The sequence below is a fragment of the Euprymna scolopes genome, chromosome 29 (assembly GCF_053919585.1).
Source record: "Euprymna scolopes isolate OS-2025 chromosome 29, ASM5391958v1, whole genome shotgun sequence".
In the NCBI taxonomy this organism is placed as follows: Eukaryota; Metazoa; Mollusca; class Cephalopoda; order Sepiida; family Sepiolidae; genus Euprymna; species Euprymna scolopes.
Window position 1 is genome coordinate 39,617,107 of NC_136510.1, and position 10,000 is coordinate 39,627,106.

General features: G+C 36.4%; 1 protein-coding gene across 6 annotated transcripts in view; it reads left to right on the forward strand.

The window, feature by feature from the left end:
• The window catches only part of LOC145252609 (uncharacterized), a 148,904-nt gene that overhangs the window by 126,335 nt on the left and 12,569 nt on the right, over positions 1-10,000 (forward strand). For 4 of the 6 annotated variants that reach the window (XM_080112315.1, XM_080112320.1, XM_080112319.1 and 1 more), the window contains one exon: positions 1,055-1,421. The gene's annotated coding sequence lies outside the window, so the exon portion shown is untranslated. Of the gene's footprint in view, positions 1-1,054; positions 1,422-7,375; positions 7,675-10,000 lie in introns of all 6 variants that reach the window. The other 2 variants (XM_080112318.1, XM_080112317.1) reach the window with 2 other exon arrangements.

Here is a 10,000-nt window from a genome sequence, read left to right on the forward strand (position 1 = left end):
TTTGGGTTTTTTTTTCACAACTTTTTCGAATCTATGTGTACAGTAATACAAACACCCATTTTGTGTTTTATATAGATAAATACAATTGTTGAATGTTACTGTTTTGATTATATTCGTTGGGGGGGGGACAATTAAATAATTAAGAAAGATTAAAATGAAGCGAAATTTAAGTTTCCGTTACATTTTTACAACAACCGTAAAACAGTGCATACTCAGCAAGTTTTATCGTATTTTACTTTTTTTTTTTGCATAATTAATGATGGAAGTATTTTTCTGTTTATTTTCTTAACATCTATTAAAAAAAAAAATAATTTGTACATTCTCTGGAAAAAAACAATCAAACTTTTCTCTACTTTCACATGTGTTCCATTTTAACAAACTGAGCCACAGCAACGCGTGGCCCGGTACAGCTAGTATATATATATATTTATATATTTATTTATATATCTTTATATATATTTTATACACGCACACACACACATGTATATATATATATATATATATATATATATATATATATATATTTATATATATAGCATGTCAGCAAGTGATCAAAAGAAATCACATAAAGTGCTCGATCGTTAGTGTAAGAACTGAAAAAGAAATATTCATTTCAAAACTATACATCCAAAGACGAAATCTTTCTTTCTAACCAATAGCATAATATTCGAGGATTTGTCATTGACAACCAGTCTGACAGAGATTAGTCAATTTAAGAGGCATTCGTTCCCTTTAGACATAAGAAGCTCACCCTTATATGGATTACCGCTTTAGAAAGTAGCTTGTTTATTGCTGACTTCCTGAGACGCCCTCACCAGGGAATGGCGACGAGGTTGCTCATGCGCTTTTTACCTTTTGTGCATTGACTTGTTCTCCCCGTCTTCTGGCTTTGTGCCGTATCTACATGCGGTGGGAAAACATTAAATTCCGAGGCTAATTGGGAACTTTAACCTCTTTACTAAAGACCTCGACCCACGATTGGGTAGTAAATAGTTTTTCACCGACTCACTTTTCCAAGTTATATTCAGTCATGAGGATTTTTTTTTCTTTCCAGATAATTGAAAACCTTGAACGATTATGTAATTACACAAAGGAGTGAAGGAAGGGACGAAATAAACAAAGAAAAAAGAAAGAAAGAAAAAAAAGGAAGAAGAAGAAGAAGAAGAAGGTGCCTGTGTCATCAAATTTTTGGAGAAGGTCAAAGTTGTATCGCTTTGGTTAGGTCTGTGACAACAGCATATTCTTTTCATTGTTTTGACTCTTGAGTATATATCCGTTAATATCTTGTATGTTTTTATATAGTCTGATGTGGTTCTCGGTTGATTAGCTGAGTCTAACTGTGTCGGATATATATACTCGAGAGTCAAAAGAATGTAAAGAATATGCTGTTGTCACATCCCTAGTTATAAATCTCAAAATAGGTAAGGGACTTTTTTTTATTATGAAATTATTAAAACTCCAACACCTGAGTGCAATGCCCTACATTAATTGTCACAAATCGACGCATAACAATGATCCACGCAAAAGAAATTGGGACAGTACCATTTTTTAGGTAGCTGTAGATGAAAAAAATGACGTATGATAAAAAGTTGGTTATAGTCTTCTTTTTCACTTACGGTTTCAGCTTCGCAGACGAGACAACAGTGAAAACAAGATATAGTTCCTTCTAATTAATGATTATCGTCCCCTTAAAGAACGTGACCCCCCTCCCATGTTAAAAATGGCGTTTTTGTTTGCTTGGTCATGTCTAATTATCCAACAGAAATCATGGGCACCAGAAACCGGAAGTCAGAAAAAACGGACAATCGTGACTATAAGCAAAACGTATTATAAATGGTAACACATCACTCAATGAGTCCCGGTCGTAACTAAGAAAATAACTTTTGGACAAATTTGACTTTATCCATCAACATAGTCTCGTTCGAATATAATACGCTGATTCCAACACTTTTAACGATTCCATTTTTGTAGAACGATTTGTATTTAATCTCAAAATAATCTCGGTTTCTGATCTAACTACTTAATCAACAACTAATATAGATCCCTGGTGCATTAATATCTGCAAACAGCTAGTATTCTCTGGGAACCAGATCTAGAGAGTAGGATTGGTTCCAAAAACATTTAAAAGTGCAATTCACGTAGTTTCATATGTTCTTAATTTATGACTTGTTTTTTGTCGATTTCATTCTTAAACGCATCAATAATTTGAATGAATGTCAATCGCGATATATATATATATATATATATATATACATATATATACATATATATACATATATTTATATATATATATATATATATATATATATATATATATATTGTGTAAACAAATTGAACTTAGGTATTTGGACAGTGTCAAAACACTGTTAATTCATAGCAGCAGTCGAATAGCGCTATGGTTAGAAGCTCTGACTGTCATTTAGGCGGTCGAGTTTCGATCCTGGCTTGAGATAGTTGCTTGTCTAGCCGCACTGATGAGCTGTGAAATAGCGAAACAGTACTATATGTGGATGACTATATATATATATATATATATATATATATATATATATATATATATATATAAATATAAATTTCAAGAGTAATGCCTCGTATTTTTAATTCCGACGAATGAATCAAAGCGCATTGCAAATTGCATTGTTATGCTGACTGAACTTATGTATTCCTGGCCTGAAAGCTTCATCGCTCTCTTACAGATATTGACGGTTAGATTCTAAGAAAGCAACCCACGTCAGAAATAGAGATCCGTTGTTGAATTTCTATTAAAAAGTGCATTGAGAATAGCGACGAGTATGTAGAAAGATAAAAGGTCGCTCGTTTCAATGTTACTACTACAGTCTTCGTAATCCTTCAACGTTTGAGTTAAAAATATAGGAGGATTTATACCTGGGATATATATATATATATATATATATGTTTGTGTGTGTCAAAGCATCGTCAATTCACTGCCTACACAGTCGCAGCCGAATAGGGTAGTGGTGGGAGGACCTTAACTGTCGTTTGGGCGGTCGCGTTTCGATCCTGGTTTGAGGTATAGTTGCCTGTCTAACCGCACTGATGAGCTATGATACAGTGAAACAGTACTGTGTGTGGATGACTATATATATATATGTGTGTGTGTGTGTGCGCGCGCGCGCGCGTTTCTGTGTACGGTAAACTTCGAAAATATACGTGGCAATTAAACTACACAGATTTTTCTAATGTAATACCGAAGCAATAAAAAATAACTTCATGGTTTCGTATCTCCTTGTGCTTGGGTACAATGGTCAGGAAAATCGCCCAGTATGGGATTTGCTCGGACAGAAAGAAACTGCAAACTTTTGTCTTTAATACTACAAAGGAAGCTGTAGCAATACATCAAAAACTTTCGAGAAAACAGCGTCAATGAGGCTGTGAATGATGAGCAACAATTAATTCCTGAATGCTTCGAGGGAGAGAGATAGATGGAGAGTCATAGCCGTCAATGCCTGAATCAGGTAGGACACCACTGGAATTGATTTAGTTCAGAAACCGTTAACACTGACTTTTTTGTCTATAATCTACACGACAAAATATATGCCACTAAAGTGATGGTTGAGTTCCTTTATATATCATGGATGTGACATGTTTTCTAAAATAAACACTTAATAAGCGATTAATAGAAGCGTCAAACGGGATTGGTACATCGAAGCACACACACACACACACACACACGCACACACACACACACACACACACACACACACACACACACATACACACACACACACACACACCGCCGCAGCACTGGCAGATCAAAGCATAGAGAGATCGAGAGAGAGAGAGAGAGAAAGAGAGAGCGAAGAGGGAAAGAGAGGGAGGGAAAAGGTGGCGACACACACACACACACACAGATATTACTATACATTAAAGACATAAAGGATACTTTTTATTGTATAAAAGATTCACGTTGACCTTTATTTGCATGACTCGTTCTCATGAGTCAAACGATATAACGCCGTTGAGAACGTTTTGAATTTCTTGTTTGTAATGAGTAATAAACAAAGAACGAACCAGAAAAAACAAAACAAAACAAAAAAAAAAACAACGAAAAAACAAAAAGACAAAAATCAACAAAAAACAAAAAACAAAAAAAAAACATTCGATATCCTTTTAATCTGTGCTTTCAGCAATTAAAATCTAATTTCAAACTCAAGCGTAACAGACCAAAGGACGGGTGGATTTTCTTATTTCTAATTTCGTTGGCACCATTACGTTAACACACCGGTTCTCGCCAGATCACCGAAGTTAAGCAACGTTGTGCCTAGCCAATACCAGATCGGTAACCATTTGGGAAGGCAAGGCGCTGTATGTACCGCGAAGTAAAATACGAGGTTGAGAAACTGGCGTGGTCTATCCTTCTCTCGAGGGTAGATGAGACTTAAGCGGTGGTAGGCACCTCATCTAGTGATGGCGAAGCATCAAGTATTCAGCTACCGACAAGATTTGAATTACACTAAAAACTTGTGTAGTGAGTTCAATCATGGCTACGGCCGCGCTGGATAGATGGATGGTTGGCGCATCCAAAAATACTAGGCAATTATATAGATCAAGGTTTGTCGACCTTGAGGTTTCCTAAGAGCTTGACAATGTTAACTTTAAGAGATACTTATAAATAAACAATGATTATTGTGCCTTTGCACAGGGTTCTTTTGTTTTTCGCTTTTGTTCTTGCTTATTAATACAAGCAAGACATTCAAAACGTTTGAATGCCGTTACCTCGTTTTTGCGACGTTTGGGTCTGATCCTATCCCTTTATATTCGGAGAGCTAGCACATGTTCCCTTCAAACTCTTTAACAAATGACGAGTCGAGTCTTGTTTCCCTGATAGCTGGAACATTACATCCATGGTAGCATTATCACCCCAACACCTCCTTACCCAGCAGTCCGAATAATGCCAATAATTAAAAATGCCAATCTTCATTTAAAACGTAGCGAAACAAAAAAATGTTTTATCTTACTGAAAAAAAAGATAGCAACTTGTGTTCACAAAAGCATATGTGATGGGCATTGTTATTTGGTACTTAATAGCCTAAACAAATGTGATATGCCGTTAAACAGAAAATTGAATTGTCTGTTTAACGCCATATCACTCCTTTGACAGGCTTGACAATGATCAACTGATGTAAAAAACGGTCGATGTAGCGCTTAACAGTCGAATCGGCACACACACACACACACACACACACACACACACACACACACACACACACACACACACACAAGACAAACAAAGTACTTCCATTACACTAAGATTATTTTATGCAATATGAACAACAAAAAAGAAGCATGATAAACTTTAAATTTTGTATTATTCATCTGTTTAGTTACTGTGGACTATTATACTTATCTTCTAGTTGCTGTTTCACGACGTTTCGGCCAACTATTCCCCTGGCCTTCGTCAGGTGGTTAACCGCGACGGGATAGGAACGCCGAATCTCCTAACTCCATCTTCGGCGCCCGTAAAGACGTTGAATCTCTACCGTTCCAGGTGAGCATTGTCTGAAGACAGCGGTTTCAATCCTACACAAAGCTGGCCAAAGGCTTAGTTGGCCAAACACTTGGTGAGACGACGACAACCAGGGAAAGCAGTAATTGCTGAGGATGCAGTTAGGAGATTCGATGTTCCTATCCGTCGCGGTTCACCACCTGACGAAGGCCAGATGAATAGTTGGCCGAAACGTCGTGAAATAACAACTAATAAAGATGAGGCTAATTGTCCGCATTAACTAAACGGATGAATAATACAATGTACTCATCTTAAAAAAGAATTCCAATTATTTAAATTTTACGTTCGTATGAGTCAGCGAAACAAGGACGTGTCTATCTTTTCGTTTCAGTTCCAATCATATCCCCCCTTAAGCCCCCCCCAAAAAAAACAATCATTACAAAACATGCAAACGCAAACAAAAAACAAAAACAAGAAAGAAACCGATATACTGACGCAATTAACATGTGCAAGTTTTACACCTTTCATCTACCTGTTATTTCCGGTTTTGCACACCTGTCAGGTAAGATATTGTAGATCACGCAAAAGAAGATTTAGTAGACAGTAACGCAACTGGCTACGTTGGCATAAGTTGTTGCTAATGTGCTTTCTCATTCGAAAGAGAGGCGCATTTGTTATGTGCGTGAAATGGAATCTTACGTGCCATGATCAATCCGAAGGTTCGTATTGGAGTTTTAGACGTCTCACGCACTCAGCCTCTCATATGATTTTACCATGTGCTAGCCTGCCATTCCTGTGTCAATTCCATTACACGCCTGGATCCTCCAATCACGAGGAAAATAACTTCAGGCAAGGCACGCAGCCACTTGATGTAAGGAAATAAAATAAATGCCACTAAAGGTCAAAAACTAGTCCATGATAGATTCCTAGCTCCCCCTCCCCCCAAAAAAAACATCATGCCTTCTCTCTTTGCTTGAAATATCGCTCGTGGAATGTAAGAATTGAACGACAAAATGCACGAAATGAGTCACGAGGTTGACGAAAGTTAACCACATGAAGAGCAAGCGTGATACGTGTCCTGGCGTTGCCCATTTCAGATTCTGGGACACTCGAAGCACTTTATGTACCAAAACCGGATGATGATGATGATGATGATGATGATGATGATGATGATGATGATGATGATGATGATATACTTTTTCACTACGATTGAGACATCAGAAATATCTGTTTGGGTTAATTTAGTTTAACATTCAACAGAAGTAGTTATTTAGCACATGCTTTTTGGGTTAAGATAATTGCAATTTCTAACGCATTAATTGATTGGCCAGCGGTTGCTTTCCTTGCTTGTTAATGGATCCGTGGATTGGCCAACGGGTAACTCAATCACAAGAGTCACACGAGCTAGTCTATATAAACTATATAAACCCAACCGCTGTAAATTTCGTCCTCCTTTCACACTTATTTTCTTTATTCTACACATCGGTTTGCTGCTTAGCGACATTAGTCGCTGGTAAAGGACACATTCCTTCTCCACTTCCCTGTTTCTTAACAACGTCTGAATTCGTTGCAACAAAGCTCCCAAAAAGCAGTTCGACCGCAGCCATTTTTTTTTTCAAGATTAACTATGCTTGCTTTATATTAGCACGACTACACGAGAGAAACCCACGGAAGGGAAGCCCTAACGACGGTGAACGCTGTAAGTTCTTACACTAGGACCTTATTTTCAAACCTCCTCATTCTGTACATTCATATTTTTTCTGTTGTACTAGGAATGCTTTCATAGTTACGGGGGATGTTCCAAAACTAATTCCTCCTATTTTTTTTCATTCCGCTTGAACGGATCAGAGGGGATTGAAAATTGCATTCATGCATTCATTAACTGAAATTTTCATGTTTCTGTTGCAGATATTGACAGTATGAGACTTTAAGAAAGCAAGCCTTGTCATAGATGAGCACCAGAAGCAGAGATGCGTCATTGAATTCCTCCATGCATAAAAATATTGAACCGATCAACATTCACCGGCGCCTGTTAAACGTTTACGAAGCCGATGTTGTTGACGTCAGCACAGTTAGGAGATGGGTTCGTCAATTTCAGGGGTTCGTCAATTTCAGAGTAGCGTGAGAAATATGAATGACAAAGTGTGTTCCAGACTTTTACAACCGATACCTGAAAAGAGCCTGGCAAAAGTGGATTAAGAATGCTGGTGACTATGTAGGAAAATCTTTTCATAGTTACGAGGGACGTTCTAAAAATAATGCCTCCTAATTTTTATTTCATCCGAATGGATAAAAGGAGATTGCAAATAATATGGTTATCATGACTGAACTTATGAATTCATGACCTAAAAGTTCCATCTCTCTGTTGCAGTCTCTAATGACGGTGTGAGACTCTAAAAAGTAACACCTGTCATGGAGGTGCGTCAGAAGTAGAGCTGCGTCATTAAATTCCTAGAAAAAGGGCTTGAGAACGGTAGTTATTATGCAGAACAATAAATTCTAAAACATAAAAGATCGTTCGTTATAAAGATACCACCCCCGTTTTCGTAGGTCTTCAACTGTTTGAGTTTTAAAAAATTCCTTCGTTCTGAGATGCATGAATCACAAGAGTCACGTGAATTAATTCTTTAGAGTGTAAAAATTTTTACAGGATCAAAGTGTAGTATCTTCTTTGACTGAGATATATATAAAAAACTAGCAGGGCTACCCGGCGTTGCTCGGGACCGTATAAACAATGAAAAAACAAAAGCAGATATTGAACATATGTTTTATTCTTAGGGGAGAGGAATCTTTCATCTCAAGTTTTAGCGTTACAAACAAACATTTGTCTTTTATATATATAGATAATGACAGGTTTTTTGGGGGCCCCCCTCGAAGATAACTGATCAGTTGACCAACTTCTAGTGGTCCGTTTGACGTGAAATTTCGATATTTGTCATCCGGGTGATGGGGCTTCGATATGATACCAAATTTGTCAAGTTTGGTTTCGTCTTTCAAAAGTTTTAGCGTTACAAACAAACATACATACATACACACAGACGTTTGGCTTTTATATATATAGAAGATAGAAGAAGAATTACTTCATTTGGGTTAGCTGGATTTTCCAACATTAAAAAAACGATTTTTTGTCCAAATTTGCTGTCGATATGGCGCAATTAGAAAATAGCCAAACTGAAACATGGCCGACTGATAGATTAACAAATCAATTATACGAACGAGTTGTTTTATATGAATTATTCTAACTACTATTTAAATTTTATTTGTTCACAAGAAAGTGTGTGTGTGTGTGTGTGTGTGTGTGTGTGTGTGGTCACGAATAGGCTCCTATATGGTTAACTATTATAGAAAACTGATCACATATAATAATAGAGAATGTATCGAAACACAGGAATGGGTATATTTGATCTGGCATAATAATGATTCATTAAATTTGTGAGGTCTGCGTACGCGCCTGGCCCACAAAGTATGGAAATAAAAAAAAGTAAAAATTAACAAAAAAACGTTTACAAGTGTTTTTGATATAGATGTACATAATAATACTTTGATAAGTATGTTTTAACTTAAATAGGGATGGTATAATAAAATTATAGGGTCTGCGTTCGCGTCTGGCCTCCATAGAATGGAAATAGGCACAAACTTTAATAAAGACTTTTCATATCAATAAGTATACTTTACTAATTATGTTTCAGTTTGATGAAACATGGTATAATAAAATTATGGGGTGTTCGTTCGCGCCTGACCTCCATAGAATGCAAATATGTCACAAAGTTTAGCAAGGTTTTTTAATATAGATCCACAGAATATTGTGATAAGTGTTTCAGTGTGAACAGATATGGTATAATAAATTATGGGGTTTATCTATTATATTTTTACTTTCATCATATTTTACTTTGGTTTTGATACCCCCAAATTCGAAGCTATCTAATTACAACCCTTCCTTTTCATAACCTATCATACTTTAATAAATCAGAGGCCATTTTCTGTAGGCTGCTTTTGAACCCAGTCAACCACGGGTACTTTTGCTAGTATATATATATATATACATGTATGTATATATATATATATATATATATATATATATATATATATATATATATGACTACTTTATTTAATCACATAAATGAATATACGAAAGTATACTATTATGCGTAATATTTACGTATTTACTTCAACAGTGCCCAGTACATAGATAGAGCTAGGTATTAGTTACAAAAATATACATGGCAATTAAGCTACACAGAATATTCCGCGTTTCATCCACGCTAGGATTCATCAGGCTTATGTGAAAATTTGTTGTTGTCTCGCGTTTTGATATACGTATATTCCATTGAGTTTTTAGTTAGCCAATCAGCTTCCTTTTTTCCACTGCGCCTCTCCTAATTAGCCAATGGGCAGGCACTTACAGGACAAAGGCCCAGTTGACCTTAGGTTCAACACTTCCTTTGTGTGTGTGTTTTTTTAGCGGGAAGCGTAGATATCTAGTGATTTGACCTATTTTTAAACCTAAGTTTAGATAAATGTGATTTATATATA